The sequence below is a fragment of the Equus caballus genome, chromosome 4, assembly GCF_041296265.1.
Source record: "Equus caballus isolate H_3958 breed thoroughbred chromosome 4, TB-T2T, whole genome shotgun sequence".
Lineage (NCBI taxonomy): Eukaryota > Metazoa > Chordata > Mammalia > Perissodactyla > Equidae > Equus > Equus caballus.
The window spans coordinates 88,100,919-88,118,707 of record NC_091687.1 but is presented as its reverse complement, the minus strand read 5'-3'; the positions used below and the strand labels follow the sequence as shown (position 1 = coordinate 88,118,707).

Genomic DNA, 17,789 nt, shown 5'->3' with positions numbered 1-17,789 from the left:
GAGAAAGGGACCACAATTCCATTAAGTAAAACCAAACTTGAATTAATACCAGGAGGCCAGCTGAGTCTCAGGAGCTTCCAGATCTACATTACAAAGGAGCAACTTTCTATTCCAGTAATTTTCCCACTCTGAATTTTGGTCCCAGGCCAGTACTCTCTGCCACTCACCTCGTTCCACCCCACTCCCAACGACAAGGTTGAGAATGTCCCTGTGAACAGGAACCAACCCAGTTCCCCCAAATTGAAAGTCAGCTTGATTCTTTGAGGAGAGGGGTCAGATAGCTCTAGGATATACTAAAGTGATCGATTGGATGCTCTGGTTTTGCTGGCCTGTACTGGTGTTAACATGCAAACTAAGAAGGAATTTGCACTGATGTATAAAATATGATGGCCATGCTAAAGTAATGACATGAATAAACAGATAGTATAAGGAAAGTTAAAGTCTCTCTTAAGTTTGGAATTTCAAAATAACAAGAGTCCCATTGGAAAACCAATACTACCCCATCCACTGTCTCTTTCCCACCCCCACAGCCGGGGGCTGAGTCTTGGAGCTGGAGAGAAGGGAAAGAGCCAGTTCTCTTTCAGTCCCTGATTCATCCTGCCTAGCTCTGCTGGGTCCTAGTCTAAGCTTGCTGGTTAGAAATGTGGTCACTTCAGTCATCTTCTGTCCAGTCATCTTGTCCTTTCTGCTCCCTGATGTTGATTTGGTGGACAACACAGTAAAAGCCATGGCAAGCCCTCAGGAGAGGAGAAGCCCAATGTAAAGGGCAATGATTAACCTCGTAAAGACTGGGGACCATATAAAAGGAGATAGTCCTGAAAAGAAAGGAGAAGGAGGAAGGCTAGGGCTGAGGCCGAAACAAATCTACAACCCAGCAAAGTGCATTCCAAGGTCTTCCCTGCAGCTGTGTCTGTGGCTGAGCAAATTCTTGCAGCTGGGCGGATCCAGGTGGAGCTTGTCCAGCAACAAATCTGGAGCAGCCAAGCGGACTTTGTTCCTAACCCCACTTCGCTTACAGTAAAGGAGCTTTATCATCATCTCTAGGCTTCTAAAACCTCACCACTGTTTCCTAGGTTATTACTCCAGAACCAGACTTGGGCTCAGGTGGGCTACAGAAGAGGTTCTGGCTCAGTTCTCCGACTCACACACTTGCCAGCAAAGTTACGACGGCTAGCACCAAAAGGGCAGAGGGATTCTGGGTCAGCTCTGCTTTATGCAAAACTGAGATAGGAAAATCAAGATTTTTCCCAAAATGATTAATTCAGGAGGTGATTATGTTTTTATTTATTTAGTTAGTTTTTCCTTTACAAAAGCATCTCTGAAGAGTTTCTTCGGCTTTTCTATGGTTCTGTTTTTTAAAAGATTATCTGTGGAATAAAATTATATAATTACATTACGAAAAGATTTGGGAAAAAGTTGAAAAAAGAACATCATATATGACTGCATCCTCTTAATGCATCCGTCGCCTGCTAGCATTTGGATGATTCCTTTCCCATCTTTTCTCCTATATACTTCTAAACATTAAAGGTTTGCTTTGTTTTAAATTTTAAAAAATAAAAGTAATTCAATACACGTGATAAAAAGTGTAAAGTAAAAAGTAACAGTCTCTCCCTCCACCCTCATCCCCGGTGACCACTGTTAAGTCTTACACATCTTTCTAGAAAATAACTTTTCATATAAGGGGTGTGGCTTGGGAGGGGGGTTGGCATGTGCTGTGAGGGGCTAGGAGCAAGCAGTAGATTTGCTCCTATTAGGAATGTGGACACATGGACCAAGTTAGCAACCCCTCCCTGGTGTCAAAATTGTACAATCCCCGGGAGCTGCCAGGGATGGTGTTTCTGGCCATGTAACTAAAGTAAGTGATAGGAGAGCTGCAAAGAGAGTCCTGGTGTTATTAGAGATTCTGGATCCAGCTCTTTCTAAGCCTGATCCACGACCTTGACCTTCCTATGGTTTAGTTGTTCAAACTTTCTCAGAGTTCATGACCAATAAATTCCCTTTCTGCTAAAATTAACTTGAATCGGGTAGATGTCATATGTCAACAAATTGGCACATTCATTATAAGCATCTTTCTTTCTCTGCACAATTTTCATGTCTATAACTTTTAAGGATGAACAATAGCAACAAGCAACGGAAAGAAAAAATAGCTAAGTTGGACATCATCAAAATTAAAAACTTTTGTGCTTCAAAAGACATCAAGAAAGCGAAAAGATAACCCACAGAACGGGAGAGAATTTTTTTGCAAATCATATACGTGATAAGGGACTTGTATCTAGAATATCTAAAGTACTCTTACAATTAAGTAATAAAACGACAAATAACTTGGGCTGGCCCCACGGCTGACTGGTCAGCTCGCGTGCTCCACTTTGGTGGCCCAGGGTTTTGCTGGTTTGGATCCTGGGCACAGACCTAGTACCGCTCATCAGGCCATGCTGAGGTGGCATCCCACATAGCACAACCAAAAGGACCTAGAACTAGAATATACAACTATGTACTGGGAGGGGTTTGGGGAGAAGAAGAAGAAGGAAAAGAATAAAAGAAGATTGGCAACAGATGTTAGCTCAAGTGCCAATCCAAAAAAAAAAAAAAGACAAATAACTCAATTTAAAAATGGGCAAAAGAGTTGAATAGATATTTCTCCAAGGAAGACATACAAATAGCCAATAAGCCATGAAAAGATGCTCAACATCACTAGCCATCATGGAAATACAAACCAAAATCACAATGAGATACCACTTAATACTCACTAGGATAGCTATATCAAAAAGACAAATAATAACAAGTGTTGGTGAGGATATATAGAAATTGGAACTTTCATATACTGCTGGTGAGAATGTATGATGGTATAGTTGCTTTGGAAAACAATCTGGCACTTCCTTAAAAGTTTGAACATAGAGTTACCATATGACCCAGTAATTCTACTCCTAGGTATATCCCCAAGAGAAATGAAAACATGCCCACACAAACACTTGTACATGGATGTTCAGAGCAGCATTATTCAAAATAGCCAAAAGGTGGAAACAACTCAAGTGTCCATCAACTGATGAATGGATAAGCAAAGTGTGGTATATCCATACAGTGAAATATTATTCAATAAGTGAAATAAACACCAATGAACATAAGGGTGCACAAGTCTCTTTGAATTGTTGATTTTAAGTTCTTTGGGTAAATACCCAGTAGTGGGATAGCTAGGTCATTGGTATTTCTATTTTTAATTTTTTGAGAAATCTCTATGCTGTTTTCCACTGTGGCTGCACCAGTTTGCCTTCTCACCAGCAGTGGATGAGGGTTCCCTTTTCTCCACAACCTCTCCAATATTTTTTGTTTTTTGTCTTGGTGATTATAGCCATTCTAATGGACGTAAGATGATATCTAAGTGTAGTTTTGATTTGCATTTCCCTGATGATTAGTGATGTTGAGCATCTTTTCACGTGCCTATTGGCCATCTGTATATCTTCTTTGGAAAAATGTCTGTTCGTATCCTCTGCCCACTTTTTGATTGTGTTGTTTGTTTTTTTGCAGTTTATTTGTGTGAGTTCTTTATATATTATGGAGATTAACCCCTTATCGGATATATGATTTGCAAATATTTTCTCTCAGTTGGTGGGCTGTTTTTTCATTTTGATCTTGCTTTCCTTTGCCTTCCAGAAGCTCTTTAGTCTGATGAAGTCCCACTTATTTGTTTTTTCTTTTGTTTCCCTTGTCTGAGTAGACATGGTATTTGAAAAGATCCTTTTAAGTCTGATGTCAAAAGAGTGTACTGCCTATATTTTCTTCCAGAAGTTTTATGGTTTCAGGTCTTACCTTCAAGTCTTTGGTCCATTTTGAGTCTATTTTTGTGCATGGGGAAAGATAATGGTCTACTTGCATTCTTTTGCATGTGGCTGTCCAGTTTTCCCAGCACCATTTACTGAAGAGACTTTCCTTTCTCCATTGTATGTTCCTGGCTCCTTTATTGAAGATTAGCTGTCCATAGCTGTGCGGTTTTATTTCTGGGCTTTCAATTCTGTTCCATTGATCCGTGTGCCTGTTTTTGCACCAGTACCATGCTGTTTTGATTACTATAGCTTTGTAATATATTTTGAAGTCAGGGATTGTGAGGCCACCAGCTTTGTTCTTCTTTCTCAGGATTGCTTTGGCTATTTGGGGTCTTTGGTTGCCCCATATGAATTTTAAGTTTCTTTGTTCTATTTCTGTGAAGAATGTCATTGGGATTCTGATTGGGATTGTGTTGAATCTGTAGATTGCTTTAGGTAGTAGGGACATTTTAACTATGTTTATTCTTCCAATCGATGTGCATGGAATGTCTTTCCATTTCTTTATGTCATTATCAATTTCTTTCAGTAATGTCTTATAGGTATCTTTGTATAGGTCTTTCACCTCCTTGGTTAAATTTATTCCTAGATATTTTATTCTTTTTGTTGGGATTGTAAATGGGATTGTGTTCTTAGTCCATTATTAGAGTATAGAAATGCTACTGATTTTTTTTTTTAAAGATTTTATTTTTTTTCTTTTTTGCCCCAAAGCCCCCTGGTACATAGTTGTACCTTCTTTGTTGTGGGTCCTTCTAGTTGTGGCATGTGGGATGCTGCCTCAGTGTGGTTTGATGAGCAGTGCCATGTCTGCACCCAGGATTCGAATGAACAAAACACTGGGCCGCCTGCAGTGGAGCACACGAACTTAGCCACTCGGCCACGGGGCCAGCCCTGATACTGATTTTTGTAAGCAGACTTTGTACCCTGCAATTTTGCTGTAGTTGTTGATTATTTCTAATAGTTTTCTGATAGATTCTTTAGGGTTTTTGATATATAAAATCATGTCATCTGCAAACACTGAGAGTTTCACTTCTTCAGTGCCTATTTGGATTCCTTTTATTTCTTTTTCTTGCCTAATTGCTCTGGCCAAAACCTTTAGTACCATATTGAATAAGAGTGATGAGAGTGAGCACCCTTGTCTTGTTCCTGTTAGACTTGGATACTTTAAATGGGTGAATTGTATGGTACGTGAATTATGATAAAACTGTTATTTAAAAAAAAAAAAACCTATTGAGTGGAAGTGTCAATGGGATTATTTACATTGTTGTCAGGAACAAACTATTCCTTTATTAGTAATACTGCTCTGTGTTTCATATCACTTAACAGATATCTACAGAGCGTCATATGTGTTGGGAATATAAAAAAGCAGAAGAGCATCTCATGGCCCAGCCAAGGAGGCAGCACCCATGCATAGAAGGTAAGTAAGTGGGCAAAGCAGCACATAATACATGGTACCGGCTTCAGAGGCAGGCTGGCTGTCACCTAAAGAAGGCTTCACTGAGGAGGTGGACAACACTGAATCTGGAAGGATAAATGGAGAGAAACAAGACGTAACACACTTATCATTTGTTGAGCCCTTATCATGATGGGCACTGTTCTAAATACAGTACTTAGAGGGTGAGACTTCCAGAATGGCAGAGTAAGGAGTGAGGTGGACCCTCTCCCCAGCAAAACAACTTAACTGATAAAAAGTATAAAACAAAACACAACACAAGGGGCCAGCCTGGTGGTGCAGCGGTTAAGTTCGTGTGCTCTGCTTCGGTGGCCCAGAGTTCATGGGTTTGGATCCCAGGCGTGGACCTATGTACCGCTTATCAAACCATGCTGTGGCAGGCATCTCACATATAAAATAGAGGAAGATAGGTGTGGATGTTAACTCAGGGCCAATCTTCCTCAGCAAAAAAAGACAAGAGGAGGATTGGCAGCGGATGTTAGCTGAGAGCTAATCTTCCTCAAAAAAATAAAAATAAGTAAAAATAAAAACACAACGCAATCATTTAAAACCCTGGAAATTGTTCTAAGGGCAAAGAGCAAATGGAGAAGTATTATACAAGAAAACCTAAATCTCAGGAAGAAAGCAGAGAGTCTGTGGCATTTGAGCCATGACTCGTTATTCCCTCAGCCCTTCTCCCCCAGCTCCTTGTTATGGAAGCTTTAGCTGAGAGCTCTATTCTCAACAAGAAGATTCCTCCCAGCTCCCAGTCTGTAGCTACAGTTGCGCCTGGGAGAGGCAGACTGTTGGGTCTTCTCACTGCCCTAGTCCTCTGTTGCAGAAATTCTATTGTAAGAATGGCGGGCTGAGACTACTGAGGCTCCATCACTCTACCTCTCCCCCAAGACAGTTTGAAGAACGGGGTTCTACATGAGAACGAACAAACCAAGAAGATCAGTGGCTTCCATCCCCTGCCCCCTGCCTACCCACAGAGCATGGAGTCACTCCACAAAAAGTGGGGCCCCACCCCCAGCTCTGATGCAGTGGCACAGGGCCTCTGCCCAGGAGGAAAGGCAACCCATAAGGACAAAGAGTTGTAGAGCTCTGCTTGAGTCACTGACTTTATTGGAACAGAGCCTGGAGAACTCTGCCTAAAAATCTTGTGGGAAACAACAGAGATCTGGATGTAGAGCACCTAAGAGGCTGGTAGCTCCATGATACAAGCAACATGGCAGAGCAGCTATAAAGTTAATAGAGAACCAGGGAAAGAGAAAGCCAATGTGGAAGCACACTTAACTCTAGAGATCTGGAAGGCTCTGCACACGTGCCTGGCTGCACCCACGCAGGGGCAATCAGAGCAGGGCATGTGTCAGACTTGAAAACACTCCCCAAGCCACATGCAGGTCCATTAACACAGGGCCCCTCAGGACTCAAGGGGCTTAAACCCCACCTCTGACCAACAGTGACTGAACAATAAGCTACTCTGACCAGGGGCAACTTCTAGGAAACCAGGCTTAAAAGTAAAATCACACTCATCCCTGGTACTCCAGACGACTGTGGGCATGCTCGGGGCTGCACCCTATCAGGAGTGACCAGAGAAGAATTTCCAATCTACGAGGCCCTGGACAAACCTGGGGCAAAAAAGTAAACTCCCTGAACTGTGACGGCAGCCTCCAAGCCAAACACACATCCAACGATAAAGGGTAAAAATGTAACTGGCTAAGGGGCCTTAAATACAACCTTTGACCAATAAACAGCTCATGCCAACCCAGGGCAGCCCTTAGGTAGCCAGGCTAAAGGTTAAAAACAAGAGGAAAATATCTGGGCAGGGACGTTAAAGGCTGCACGCCACAGGGGAGAGAGACTTTGCAAAATTCGTTCAGTCAAGTCATTAAGCAAATAAACAAATGATGAAACAAACAACGATAGCCACAACCCCCTAGGTGGTAAATCAGCATCCACAGTTGCTACAATCTATTATCTAAAATGTCTACTTTTCAATAAAAAATTATGAGATATGAAAAAAAAGAGGAAAGTGTGACCCATACACAGGAAAAAAAACAGGCACTAGAACCTACGTTGAGGGGCCCAGATGGTGCACTTAGCAAAGACTCCAAAGCATAAGAATTAAAGGAAACCAGGCCCAAAGATTTAAAGGATTTATGATGACAGTGTCTCATCAAATAAAGAATATCGTAAAGAGATAGAAACTGTAAGAGTCAAATGGAAATTCTGGAGTCAAAAAGTATAATAACCAAAATGAAAAATTCACTAGAGGGGCTCACCAGTAGATTTCATCCCTCAGAGTAAGAATCAGTGAACTTGAAGATAGAACAATAGAGATTATGCAATCATAAGAACAAAGAGAAAAAAGAATGAATAAAAATGAACAGAGGCTCAGAGAAATGTGTGACACCATTAAGTGCACCAACATAAGCGTAATGGTAGTACCAGAAAGAGAGAGAAAGAGATAGAAAAAAATATTCAGAGAAACAAATGTTGAAAACTTCCCAAATTTGATGAAAAGCGCTAATCTAGACATCCAAGGCCTGTCCTGGTTTCTCCTTGTTGCATATAGTAAAATGAAAGAGGAAAGAGATCAATTGAAAAAAGGAACTGTTAAACAAAAAGAAACCAGAGCTTAATGATTTGGAAAACTCTCAGCCTGTCTGTATTGCAGAAGATGAGAATATGTGCTCTGGAGAGAACACTAATGGTCTCTGGAGAACCATTTGTTAAAGAGATTAGGCATGTGACTTATGGATCCCATCAACCATCTCACTAGAAGCCGGGAATACAGATGGGTTTTCCAGGAAGACTCTGGAGAACTAGTGTGTCTAAAGGCGTGGATCTCCTTTACATCACAGAAGACCAACAACGTTGTTGAGAATTTTCTACCAGGAGAAACACTGCCAGCTTTGACTGAAAGGGACAGAGATGGGAAGAAATGGAGGAGGAAAGACTCTAAAGGGAGAGCTATGGAGGCAGAAGCCAGAGAGGGCGAGGTCATCCTAGGGGACCCAGAGGGCAGAGCATCAAGCCACAGAGGATTAGGTTTTGAAACCTAATGGGATCTGCCCTGCTAGGTTGCAGACTTGCTTTAGATATGTAACCCTCAGCCTCCCATTTTTCTTCCCTTCAGAATGGAAATGTCTATCCTATGCCTGTCCCACCATTGTCTTTTGGAAGCAGATAACTTATTTTCTATGCTTAACAGGTTTGTGGACTGAGAGGAACCTTGCCCCAGGATGGACCATACCCAGAGTCTCACCCATATTTGCTTAGATAATTTAGATGGTAAGTTTGGGGACTTTTTGAGTTGATATTTAGATGAAATATGGGAATTAGAATTGATGCTGGAATGGGTTAAGGCTTTTGGGCATCTTGGGATGGGGTGAATTATATTTTGCACATGGGATGCATATGAATTTTGGGGACCAGAGGGTGGACTGTACTGGATTTATGACACCCCCAAAATTCATGTCCACCCAGACTCTCAGAGTATGGCCTTATTTGGAAATAAGGCCTTTGAAGATGTAATTAAAGTTAAAATGAGGTCATACTGAATTAGGATAGGTCCTAAATCCAACGGCTAGTGTCCTGATAAGAAGAGGAAAAGATACACAGAAACAGAGATACACAGGGAGAATGCAATGTGACAATGGAGGCAGAGACTGGAGTGATGCATCTACAAACCAAGGAATGCCAAAGGTTGCCAGCAGCTGCCAGAAGCTAGGAGAGAAGCATGGGACAGTTTCTTCCTCAGAGCCTCCAGAAAGAATCAACCCTGCTGATACCATGATGTTGGCCTTCTGGCCTCCTGAACTGTGAAAGAAAACTTTCTGTTATTTTAAGCCACTCAGTTTGTGCTGGTAATTTGTTACAGCAGCCCTAGAAAATGAATACAAGTGCCAAGACCATTCAATGGGGAAAGAATAGTCTTTTCAACAAATGGTGCTGAGACAACAGTATATCCACATGCAAACGAATGAAGTTTGTGCGGCCACCCCATGGCATAGTGGTTAAGTTCAGCATGCTCCGCATCGACAGCCCAGGTTCATGGGTTCGTCTCAGGCACAGACCTACATCATTTGCCAGCCATGCTATGGCAGCGACCCACATATAAAGTGGAGGAAGATTGGCATAGATGTTAGCTCAGGGCCAAAAAAAGAGGAAGATTGACAACAGATGTTAGGTCAAGGCTAATCTTTCTCAAGGAAAAAAAAAAAGAATGAAGTTGAACCTCAACCTTACATCACATACAAAAATTAACACAAAATGGATCAAAGACCTAAATTCAAGAGCTAGAACTATAAAACTCTTTTAAGAAAAAATAAGAGCTTTTCTTTTAAAAAAAGAAAAGAAAAAGTAAGAGTTTTTTTAATTAAAAACTTTTGGATGGGGCCAGCCCCACGGCCGAGTGGTTAAGTTCGCGTGCTTTGCTTCAGTGGCCAGGGATTTCGCCAGTTCGGATCCTGGGCGCAGACATGGCACCACTCATCAGGCCATGCTGAGGGGGCGTCCCACATGGCACAACCAGAGAGACCTGCAACTAGAATATACAACTATGTACTGGGGGGCTTTGGGGAGAAGAAGAAGAAAAAAAGAAAAATGATTGGCAACAGATGTTAGCTCAGGTGCCAATCTTAAAAAAAAACAACAAAACCTTTTGTGCTTTAAAGGACACCATCAGAAAAGAATCAATTGAAAAGATAATCCACAAAATGGGAGAAAATACTTGCAAATCATATATCTGATAGAGGACTTGTACCTAGAATGTTTAAAGAACTATAACACGACAATAAGAAGATGATAACCCAATTTAAAAATGGGCAAAGGCTCTGAATAGACATTTCTTTACAGAACATACACAAATGGCCAACATGCACTAGTCATCAATAGTTATCAAAGGGTGAATGTTATGGTATTGAGTAATATCTTGTTTAAAAAAACGTAGTGGCATAAAATAATATGTATAGAATTGTATTGTTGGGTCTATAACATGTAAAAATGTGATATATTTGACAATAACAGCACAGAGAAGGTAAGTGGGAGCAAACCTGTATTGGAATGAGGAAATGACACCAGATGGTACCTCAAATCCATAGGAAGAAGTGAAAAGAAATGGGACGTGTAAATCAGAAGGTTAATATAAAACTCTAGGGGGCCAGCCCTGTGGCCGAATGGTTGGATTTTCACACTCCACTGCGGAGGCCCGGGGATTTGCCTGTTCGAATCCTGGGCATGGACATGGCACTGCTCATCAAGCCATGCTGAGGCAGCGCCCCACATGCCACAACTAGAAGGACCCACAACTAAAAATACAACTATGTACTGGTGGGCTTTGGGAGAAAAAGGAAAAATAAAATCTTTAAAAACAAAAACTCTGCAAATATATACCTGCTCTCTTCCTCTAAGCTTCTTTAACAGTCATAACTATAACAATGTATTGTTGCATTTATAACATACATAGAGGTAATATGTCTAACAATAACAGCATGAAAAAGAGAGAGAAGGGAATGGAGCTATATAAGAGTAAAGTTTTAATATTTCACTGAAACTATTTAAAATATAAATCCCTGGGTCTGCTGAATCAGAATTTCAGAGGGATGGCAGGGCTTTCTTGGTCCGTACAATGCCTTTGTGTGAGTTCAAAAGGCTCCCCTTCATCCCATGAAAGGCAGCTCCACGCCAGGGCCAACAGCTCAGCAAGCAGAACACGAACTGGATCAACCACCCGCTTACCCTTGTGCACTGAATAATCTGCACAACTGTCTGAGGGGGTGGCCCCGGCCATGACCCAGGTTTGTATTTTAAGATTGTTGCCCTGGTAATTCTAATGTATAGCCAGGGTTGAAAACTGCTGGGTTAGGGAAGCATTTGAAAAGAATCTAAAGTATCAAGTAACTGATAAAATAAGAGAGATGATTGTGAGGGAGGATTTGGAGGGAGGACTGTCAGGTTTCTAATCTAAAATACTGAGAGTATGGTAACAGAAATAGAGAGGATGGAAGGAAAAACCTGATTTGGAGGGAATACGTTCAGTTTTAATCATGTGGACTTTGAAGTCATGGCAAGACAAAGTAGGAATGTTCCACTGATGATTAGAAGAAAGATGGTCCTAGAATTTAAAAACTGTATATTCGGGCATCGTCACATAGCATAACGGTAATGAAAATAGATACCGTTTATAAAGAGCCTGCTCAGTGCTCTCCCTTGTGCTGGACATTTTATATGAATATGAGCAACAGTCAGCAGAAGGGTGATGCCACGGACAGCCACTGTCCCATGCGCAGAGCCACTGTCCCATGCGCAGTTATTTACTTTCCTGCGTTTGGCTAGTGGTGGAGTGAGTCAGATGAAAGGAGGGATCTGGAAGTAGGGAGGGACTAGGAGTGGGGAGGTGGGCGTGCACCTGACCGTGAGGCCTGTGAGTCGTGCTGACAAGCAGCAGGTAGCTGAGGAGTGGCTGCCACCTGAGGTCTCAGGGCACTACCTTGGCATCTTGAAATAGGTAAATGCCAGGATCATCATGACAAGCGGTGATAAAAATGTCAGAGGTTTCACAAGTCCCATGGCCAACTGTCATGGGGTCTCATGTGGGACTAACCCCTTTTACACCTCTCACCCCCAGTAGAGCATGTCTGGCTCTGACATTCACCAAGAGCAGAAGTCTGGGTGTGTTGGCATCTGGGCCCAGTGGACTGGCCCTGGTTGATATGGTGGCTCAATACTTTTATGGCTCCAACCATGGAAAAATTTCTGCAGATAAGTAGTGAGTCATGAAGGAAAAGAGAAATGTATAAAAACGTTTGGAGGGCCAGCCCAGTGGCACAGCGGTTAAGTGCGCATGTTCCGCTTCGGCTGCCTGGGGTTCGCCAGTTTGGATCCCAGGTGCAGACATGGCATCGCTTGGCACACCATGCTGTGGTAGGCGCCCCACATATAAGGTAGAGGAAGATGGGCATGGATGTTAGCTCAGGGCCAGTCTTCCTCAGCAAAAAGAGGAGGATTGGCAGCAGTTAGCTCAGGGCTAAACTTCCTCAACATAAATAAATAAATAAATATTAAAAAAAAAATAAAAACGATTGGAACTGGCAGGTTATTTGGGGAGGAACATGCAGCAAGTCTCATCCACAGCATAAATAGTCATGTACATATAGTTATAGTCGTCCCCATGGGCCTGCATTCTGTGGACAGCCCCCAGCCAGGTTCTGGGCTTGGCCAGGCTGGTGAGCAGGTATAGGCAGTTAGCCAGCCTACCTTTCTGTCACATCCTCAGGGCTACCATTTCTGTAAGGCCAACTCCTTCAGCATGCAAGCTGATTGATAGCATCATTATGTTCAATGCTTCCTGGAAATTTGCACACAGTCAAATCCAGAGCAAGGGAGCAGAGCTCATGAAAGAGAGGCTCACTAACCCCTTCTTTAGCTGAAGCGGCCCTTGGCCAATGCCTGCCAGGGTCTTCTTTATTCCGTATAGTCCCATGAGGAATCCAGCAGAGTGGATGCTGTGCAGGGTCCTTCTGGCTACATGAGGGGCACAAATCATTTCAGAGTTTCCCAGTAGGGCAGGAAAACAGAAATCATTCTATGATTCTCCTTGCCCAAAAAACATGAGGTCTGGAGGGCCAAAAACTTATGCAGCCGCACCAGGACGCCATGAAACTGCAATGTTTTTGGTGTAGTTGGGAAGCTGTGGACTTGGCCAGCCATGGGGGAGGTTGGCAATGGCGCTTAGAGGCTCAGAACTGTTGGCTCCCCTGGCTTTAAAAGCTGGAATTCACCTCTGAAAAGATAAACTTTCTTTACAATGCCAAGTTAGCCAAGCAGAGCGAATGCGGAGTGCCTGTAAACTCTTCCTTCTCGCCTGACTGGGAATCTCAGAGTTTGCGAGTTAGTTACTGAGTAACTGGTAGAAGTGGTTGATAAGACCCTAAGGCCTTTCGTAGAATCAGGAACTTAAAAGAGCTGCAGCCAGACAGTGAGTCCAAGGTCAAAAGCTGGGAGAAACCAAATCCTGGCCTAAATTGCAGAGCTGCAGGGCAGAGACAAACCAGTCCAAGGCATGTAATGCAGGAGGCAAGTGAATGGAGTAGAAAAGTGAATTTGTGCACTCTTTAAATCTGGCCTTAGATTGTCTTAATGCGATGGGAGCCAAGCAATAAAGGACCCAATCAGTCTGGATGTGATGAGATTTGTGCCTTTAGAGTGTCTATAAGCATAGACCCATGGAGTAGACTATGAGTTGTGATTCCATAATTCCTCTTACCTTCTACTTGTTACTCAGGAAATACGTTACTAATTATATGGCTCCTCTGCAAAGCTTTCTGAGCGGCCTTCCTTGCCTTCCCCATTCCTGCAGAGTTCGTGGGTCCTTTGCTCAGCATGTAAGCACACCTCGTTTTGCACATATCTCACTCTGTTGAAAGTATTTATTTGCATAGCTCTTTCCTCTCCCTAGATTGTGGATTATTGAAGGTAGGGCAATTTCTTTATTCATTTTTATTTGTGTTAGCAGTGCTGGACTTGGTACAGAGTGCATAGAAAGTGCTAAATGTATACCTAGTGAATGAAAGACTCAACTCCAGACTGAAGGCACATACGTATTAATCTGGTCCTCCTCCCCTTCTTCAGTCTCATCTCCCATGGCGTCGTTCCATTCATCCTGAACTTGAGCTAATAGACTGAACTTCTATCTAAAGTTCCCAGCCAAGGACACATCCTCTGTGTCCACATCTTTGTGCTTTCTCTGCTGCTGTCCCATCACTCTGAATTCTCTTCTTCCCTCTCTTTGCTTTGAACATGTAACTTCACCCTTCCCTCTCTACCCCCTGGCCTGGAAGCTCCTTGAAGGCAGGACTTATCTGTATTTCCAGCAGAGCCTGACTAGGTGCCTTGCGCTCAGCAGAGGCTCAGTCAGTGTTTGCTCAGGGACGGAATGAGTTACTTTGGCTTTGACTGAAGTGACCTTCGCTCCTTTGTCAGGCACCTCCTCAATATGTGGTTAATTGCCACTTACTTAAGAGAGTTTACTTAGGAGAGATGAGATGAGTAACTAAGAAATGCAAAAACTCGGTGTTAAACAAGCCTTTGAGCAGCAGTAGTTTGAAAATTGTTGGATTGATCAAGTGGCCAGCTACTTCCCGTTTCACTGTGGCCATTTAGTTAATAGCATGACGCTGTCTTGGACTTGTGACAGGGGAACTCTTGGCTCCCCCTTATTCCATGAGAGCCAAATAGGTGGGAGGAGGAGGGCAGTGTGGGGAGACATCTCCCCCCTACGCTCTATTGCCCCCACTTCCTGCCCAGCCCCAGGACAATATCAGGCAGACACCAAATCATAAAGTAGCTAAGGTTTGGCTTTGTCTGTGCCCTATCTGTATACGTGTTTTCCCTCTTTGTCTCCTAGCTTTTTCCCAGTTTATGGACTAAATGTTTCTACTCTGTGCCCATTCAGGGCGGAGGAGAGAGAATTTGATCAATCAGTAACCAGGATTGGAAAATTCAAATGCCAGCAGAGGCCAAAGGAAACAAGCCAAGTTGGTTGGGCAGTGACAGCGACCATGGCCTGATTAAAGGGGCAGCTGCTTCCCTGCTCAGGGACTGCGGTCCCAGGGCTGTCTGATCTTGTGTTTTGCACAGTCACCCTTGTTATGAGCCTTGGCATCATCAGGAAAAATTGTCTGAGACTGGGAAAAGGGCAAAGGAGATCACTGGGTGTGCTTTCAGTGGGTTGCAGGGGGCAGTCTCTCGGACTCTCTGGGGGATATCTGATTTTACAGGAGTTTGCAGCGTTGATGGATCTTGAGATGGGGCAATTAGCCTGGATTATCCAGGTGGGCCTAATATAATCACAAGAGTGCTTATAAGTGAAAGAGGGAGACAGGAGAGTCAGAGTCAGAGAAGATGTAACAATGAAATCAGAGAACCCAGGGTGATGCAGAGTGAAAAAGACTTCACCAACCACGACTGGCTTTGAAGATGGAGGAAGGGGACCATGAGCCAAGGAATGAGAGTGAGCACTGGAAAGTAGAAAAAGCAAAGAAATGATTCTCCCCTGGAGCCTCCAGAAGAAACACAACCCTGCTGATGACACATCGATTTTAGCCAAAGTGAAACCCATTTTGGAATTCCAACCTCCAACTGTAAGACACTCCAAATGAACTGTAAGATAATAAATGCGTATTGTTTTAAGTCACCAAATTTGTGGTAATTTGTTACAGCAGCGATAGGAAATGAATATCAGATTGTTTTACAACCTGTAGGGGTAGAAGTTGAATTGTAGAAAATTGATAGCAATACAAATGCCTCTTGCCCATAGTAATGCAAATGGTTTCTTTTTCTCGTGTGGGTTTTTTTTTTTTTTAAGATTTTATTTTTCCTTTGTCTCCCCAAAGCCCCCTGGTACATAGCTGTACATTTTTAATTGTGGGTCCTTCTAGTTGTGGCATGTGGGACATCACCTCAGCATGGCTTGATGAGCAGTGCCATGTCCTGGCCCAGGATCCGAACCAGTGAAACCCTGGGCCGCCACAGTAGAGCATGCGAACTTAACCACTTGGCCACAGGGCGGCCCCTGTCCTTTTTTTGAGGAAGATTAGCCCTGAGTTAACATCTGCTGCCAATCCTCCTCTTTTTCTGCTGAGGAAGACTGGCCATGAGCTAACATCAGTGCCCATCTTCCTCTACTTTTTATATGTGGGACGCCTACCACAACACGGCCTGCCAAGCGGTGACATGTCCACACCCGGGATCCAAACTGGCGAAACCTGGGCTGCCGAAGAGGAACGTGCGAACTTAACTGCTGTGCCACCCGGCGGGCTCCAAATGGGAACGTGTGCAACTCCTTCGAGCCGGAATCGAACCAGCGACCTAAGGATTCTTACAGAGACCAGACTATATAGTCCTTCGCTCTACCAGCTGAGCTATCGAAGGGTGCATGCAAATAGTTTCTGTTCATAGAACCGTAAAAATACATTATCCAGTGTGTCAAATTCTCATTTGAACTTCTTTTAACATCTTATTGGTTCCTTCATTAATTAATGAGTTGAATAAAATCTTTGCATGTTACTTTTGTATTTGCATAAGGTCAGGTTATTAACTTAAAAAAACCTTTATTTTAGTGTGGTTCATGCACGTTCATGTTATGTTCATATTCCGCACGCCTCTGCCTTTGATTTAAGCTCTATCAATACTTTTGAATCCACTAGGATATCACTCACTAATTTGATTTCTATTTTTCAAGCAATTATCACCAATTTAAACAAGGCATGTGTTAGCAAGGCAGTTGGAATCCCAATGAGAGGGTGCTATATTTTCCAAGGTTTGGGTCATGCTGCGGTAACTCATTCAGACTTGGGAATGTGTCAATTAGCGTATTTTTTCCATAGCTAAGGCTTTAAGGAGTATTTTCTACTGAGGCAACAGACATGTATTTTGATACTTCTCTTCTTTTTTTTTTGTTTTTTTGTTTTTATTTTTTTTATTGAGTTAATGATAGGTTACAATCTTGTGAAATTTCAGTTGTACATTAATGTTTGTCATTCGTGTTGTAGGTGCACCACTTCACCCTTTGGGCCCCCCCACCACCCCACCTTTCCCCTGGTATCCACTAAACTGTTCTTAGTCCACATTTTTAAATTCCTCATATGAGTGGAGTCATACACAGATTATCCTTCTCTCGCTGGCTTATTTCACTTAGCATAATTCCCTCAAGGTCCATCCATGTATTGCAAATGGGATGATTTTGTTCTGTTTTACAGCTGAGTAGTTGATACTTCTTTTCTGACAATTGATGCTGACATCTTCCATGCCATCAACTGCTTTCATATTATCAACAGGGACTGGGAAGATCAAAAGCACTATGTGCAGGGGCAACTAGTCAACCTTGCAAAGTGCTGCCAACATGAGGAGGGCAGGAGCTGGGTAGACTGGAGGGCTGAGCCGCTGAGCAGGAGGGCGGGGGGCTCTCGCTATACAGCCTGCCACAGGTGCAGGAGACATAGTAACTGCCGCTGCTGCTGCTGCTGCTACGGGATGCAGAGGCCAGCCTCGCAGCTGAAGACACTGAGGCTCAGAGACGTTAAGTGACTTGCTTGGGGTCTCAGAGCAAGTTAGGTCGAGTGCTGAACTCAGGTCTTTCCCAGTCTGAAGCCCAGCGTTTTGGTCGCATCCCATATTTCAGGCAGGACTTTGCTGTACAGAGCATGTACTATAGTGTTCTCAGTAGGAGAAGGACTGCCCCAAGGAGTTTTGGGTTGTCACAATGATTGGGGGACGCTATTGCCATTTAGAGGGCAGGGGCCAGGCCTGCTACTCTGTCCTGCAATAAATGTGACAATCCTACAAAATGAAGAATTGTCCTGCATCCTGTCTGCTTTTTGAATGTGTCCTCAGATAGTCATGTAGGTGACAAACTGTCCATAATTATCTGAGCCTAAAACCTAACTCCTTTTTGTATGTAAGCACAAAGTATGTTTTACATAGTTTAAAAATACAGTGACGGGGCTGGCCTGGTGGCGCAGTGGTTAAGTTTGCAC

General features: G+C 43.1%; 1 long non-coding RNA gene and 1 other non-coding gene across 2 annotated transcripts in view; one reads left to right on the top strand and one right to left on the bottom strand.

Moving 5' to 3' along the window:
• The window catches only part of LOC138923911 (uncharacterized), a 51,330-nt gene that overhangs the window by 14,045 nt on the left and 19,496 nt on the right, over window positions 1-17,789 (top strand). Inside the window, exons 2-3 of the long non-coding RNA XR_011438235.1 lie at window positions 5,142-5,232; window positions 8,465-8,544. This is a non-coding gene — a long non-coding RNA (uncharacterized lncRNA). The remainder of the gene's footprint in view (window positions 1-5,141; window positions 5,233-8,464; window positions 8,545-17,789) is intronic.
• On the bottom strand, window positions 16,095-16,185 carry TRNAY-AUA (transfer RNA tyrosine (anticodon AUA)). Its single transcript is given in 2 exon segments — window positions 16,095-16,130; window positions 16,149-16,185. It is a non-coding gene; the product is annotated as a tRNA-Tyr (tRNA).